At 40.6% G+C, this 4354-nt stretch overlaps 1 long non-coding RNA gene across 1 annotated transcript in view; it reads left to right on the top strand.

The window, feature by feature from the left end:
- LOC109968025 (uncharacterized) overlaps positions 1-4354 on the top strand; it is a 67454-nt gene that overhangs the window by 1655 nt on the left and 61445 nt on the right. The window lies entirely within an intron of this gene.

Genomic DNA, 4354 nt, shown 5'->3' with positions numbered 1-4354 from the left:
GCATTAGCAGCACTGAGCTCCCACTGTCTACTTATGTCATCAGTTTCTGCACAAACATCCTGGTTTATGTCTGGACACCAGACAGTGATTGTAGAATTAGGACCTGGATCACTGAAGTCCTGCAATTTACAACATGTAGGGCAAATTTTAGTACACCACTGGGGGGCGCTCTAGCCTTGTGAAGAAGTCTACTGTGTTTGCTAGCTTTATATTGATCAGTAGAACTGATTATTAGTGTATAATTTCAGTGTGATGTATACTGATCGCACATTGAAGGCATAAATTAAAGGCAATATTTTGATCAGCAAAGTAACCATTAACTATGACTACTAAATACATCGAATGGAGTAAAAAGTGCAATGTTCTTCTCTAAAATGGAATTTGAAGTACAAAGTCACAAAAAAAGATAAAGTAACAATTTCGAATCATCTCAAGACTTATACAATGGCTTCACACAGTTTTCAGACTGCTTTACCTTTTGAACTTTGTTTCAATTTTAAATGGGTAAAATTGCCATTTTCTCATGAAACAACACTCAGCCTATAATGATAGTAATTTTATTATTTTTGCAGATTCATTAATATTAAAAAATAAATATATTCAGAACTTTAGTGTTTTGTAGAAGCCTCTTCGGCAGCAATTGCAGCTTAGTCTTTGTGGGAAGGTTTCTATCAGCTTCACACTTAAATTTAGGCAGTTTATCCCATTTTGCCTTGGACATTCTGTCAAACTGCATCAGATTGGATTGGAAGTGTCTGTGAACAGCTGTCTTCAGCTCTCTCCACATATGATCTATGGATTGCACTTCTAACCTGTAGCTGGGCTACTCAAGAACAGAAAGATGTTCCTGAAACCACTCGGCGTTGTCTTGGCTATATGCTTCAGGGCATTGTCATGCCTTTTAGTCGAGAGTGGCTTCCACCTTCCCACTCCGTACAGGACCTCTGATGCTCTGTTAAGAGTGAGTTCTTGGTCTTGGTCACCTCCCTGACTCTTCTTCCCCAGTTACTCAGTTTGTCCAGATGGTGAACTCTAGGAAGTCTTGATGCAGCCAAATTCTTATTGAGGCCACTGTGCTCCTGACAACACACTCATGACTTTATACACTTGCCCTCATCATAGTGTTGTGGGTGACACATGGTTCTGTAGGAACTTATTTCTTGAATGATATTAATACAAGACTGTATAATTTGTCAAGTCAGGTGTCACCTTGAGTAGGTGTATTGACATTCCTGTCAGACAGTGAGTCGGTGTCACATCAGGAGAGGCTCTGTGGCTGCCTAACTGGCTGGCTGGCTGGCCAACCGGCCTCAGGGCAACTCCTTTTTAATCTGCCAATCTCCCCAAAGCCCTACAGGAGTAATTACAAGTTACACCCAGGGGTGAGAAGGCTGAATGAATTGTGACTGCACCTCTATTTCTCATTATTGCATACAAATCTCTGCATGATTCCTAGTAGTCCTATTAATGAGGACTGGATTTGACCCCAAAGTCAAAGTTTAATAACAGCTACAGGATAATGCCTGTGGAGTTCTGGAAAGTGGGATCCAGACAGATGTGTCTGGACAGAAGTTCCACAAACTGATTCTACCAGTAGTTGAGTCTTACTGTGTATCCTATGTGGTAAATAAAATTCGTATAGATGTTAGTAAAAAGTAAGATCCCCTTTGCTGTTAATATTTTAGGTTAATCATGGTATTTAAAAAGAGTAATTCATTTAAACTATAACTTGAGGCTACAATTGATTTGACATGACATTTTACTTTAATGGACTTAAGGAGTTCCATTATATTTCTGTCCATTTTTGATCTTCAGAAACAAAGAAGAGCCATATGTCAAAGTCAACTTTTCTGAATGTGTCAAAACTGTTCCTAGCCAGCCATTTCAAGATGAAGTGTCAGACCATTGCTTGCGCTTATGCAGTGGCATTCACCTAGACAGAGTAATGGCATGCTGTGAGCTGAGCTGAGCTGAGCTAGTCAATGAATAGTCACATGGCACCAACAAGCAGGAACTGCATCTTACAGGCAGGCACAGTGTCGGCACATCTGAAGCAGATTCCTGAACAAACAGAACAAGGAATGAGGAGTCCATACTGTTAGTGCTGCAATCCTGACATGTTAACTAATTGTAACTGCAGTATATCTTATTTAACTGGGGAGTATCATGGAAGGAAAAAATAGTATGTCAACAGAGTGATTTTGAAATTTATGTGAGGAAGAGGCACAGACTGGTGGAGCTTAGGAAGTCACCTCAGCGCCCTGCCCACAGTAACTTGGCAGATGTGTAGCGAGGCAAAGTGCACGACAGCTGTTTGCTCTAAATCGGGCTGCTCATCCTCCTCATTCTCCTCTCTGCCTTTGAGTTCCTGTGGAGTGCAATGTCAGCCATGCTTGAATGATCATTTACTATCGTGCTATGTACCTTGCTCACGTACCTTTCTCTCATGCTTTGTTTCCTGTGTTATTTGTGGAAGTGAGTCAGAATTGACTGACTTTACTCCCTTCATGAATAGTTTTCTATGCTTGGCTTTATGTAATGTATAATTCTGCACTGAGGGAAAAGGAGGCTAATGTAGTTTGTGCTTTTTTAAAAATAAATCTAAAGGAATATTTCTGAGCTGAAGGAAGATGCATCCTCCCTGCTTGAATACCACCTTAAGCTTGTGTTGGAGGTGAGACTACGTTTAGAAGACAAATAGGGTGGAGGAAAGAGATCTGCAGTGACCCACTTCATTGTGGGCCTTTTATGGCATTTATGTTCACATCATGTGGTACAAAACAGCAAGGTGTTGTTCCTGTGAAACTGACTCATGACCTTGTCTGTGAAATTTGTCTCATGGCATCATTATTGACCCAGCAGCTCATTCCCCAGCTGTCCCAATATTGACTGAAGAAACAGATCACCTTTGAACAAGTAATGACATGCAGTCAATCTGATGGCTTGGTGAGGGATTCGGACAGACTTTCTTACTGTACTGTAAGTATTTTTCTAAAGCCTTACTTGGAATTTAAAATCATTATATGTTCATGCAAATTTAAATGTCCACCACAGTAAACACAACTGTCTTTCGGTGAATTTGAGCCCTCATTAGGAACAAATTAACTAACATACATCATTAGATGAATTTAGGAGAAATAGCATTGTCCAGTGTGTCTGTGTTTTCTGAAAGCATTGCAATTTTTAATATAACTGGTGTAAATCTACTCTCCTTTATCTAAAATCCTTTTATTCAGTTACACTAAAGCCTTGAATAAAGATGATTCACATTCACAGACATAGCCATTAAAATCATTTAATTGGGTCTGACTGATTGCTGGCCATTACTTTGCCTCTAGTCCATGTCTGTTTACAGTACATTGATCTGTGACTAGAGGAGTGAATAGGTTGATTGTAATTCTGACCCACATGGTTTGTGTGTTTTTATAAGAAGTGACTTCACCAGTGTTAGTCCAAATGTGGTTAATCTCAATTTTATCCTGGCCTGAATCCCTGCCTCATTCCTCCATGCCTAATATGCCTTTGATAGCTGAGTGTCTTTTTGAAAGGACGACTATGTACAGCACAACTTGTTCTCACAAGTGTCAGTAATGTCTTTCTTGTGTGAGGGGATAGTACCATTGAAACGATTGGAGGAGGCCTCTGAGAGTCCCGGCTCAGAAGGAGCAGGATATTAGTATGCAGACAATGCCCTGCAGCTTTGCAGTGCAGGCTGTGTGAAGCCTCTAAACTGTGGTGGAATATGCAGTAGGGAGAATTCATAACAATCTGTCACTTCCTGTTTTTATATGATTCATCACCAAAGTTGTGTTAACATTTTCTGAATTCCACTGCAGGATTCAGGGTTTGCAGAGCAAGTTATTGTAGGTCTAGTGTTTTATGTTTTACTTTTTTATTGTCAGTGGCTGGGATGAAGGGTAACTGCAGTGTGAAGCTGTGAAGCAGCAGGAGTTTGCACCTGTCTCTTTATTGACTTGGGAGATTTATCTTCTGGGCAAAGAGGAGGCACCAAAAACTGTGTATCAGCAAAGCAACCATGGCACTTCCCCAAGGGGGCAGCAATTAACATGAATTAATCACATTGATTTAGGCTTCATTCCTCCTGGTTAACACTCTCTCTCTGCTGTACATTCTCACACAGTGACACACTTGTAAGCTCACACTAAATTTGTTTTTCATGCAAGGCACTAGGTTTGTCCAGGTTCATGTGCTGATAATGATCTTTTATCACAGGTGTCACTGAGCAAATAGTGCTTTCTTTCTCATACTGGAGGAGAAGGAGGTGGTGGTGAAATATACTAGAGAAAGTAGTTAACTGCCAGGCATGAGGTCTGTTCAGCTCTGCCTCCCCCCC

The sequence above is a fragment of the Monopterus albus genome, unplaced genomic scaffold, assembly GCF_001952655.1.
Source record: "Monopterus albus unplaced genomic scaffold, M_albus_1.0 scaffold141.1, whole genome shotgun sequence".
Lineage (NCBI taxonomy): Eukaryota > Metazoa > Chordata > Actinopteri > Synbranchiformes > Synbranchidae > Monopterus > Monopterus albus.
Note: the sequence above shows the minus strand (reverse complement) of the source record. Positions and strands in the feature narration are given on the sequence as shown.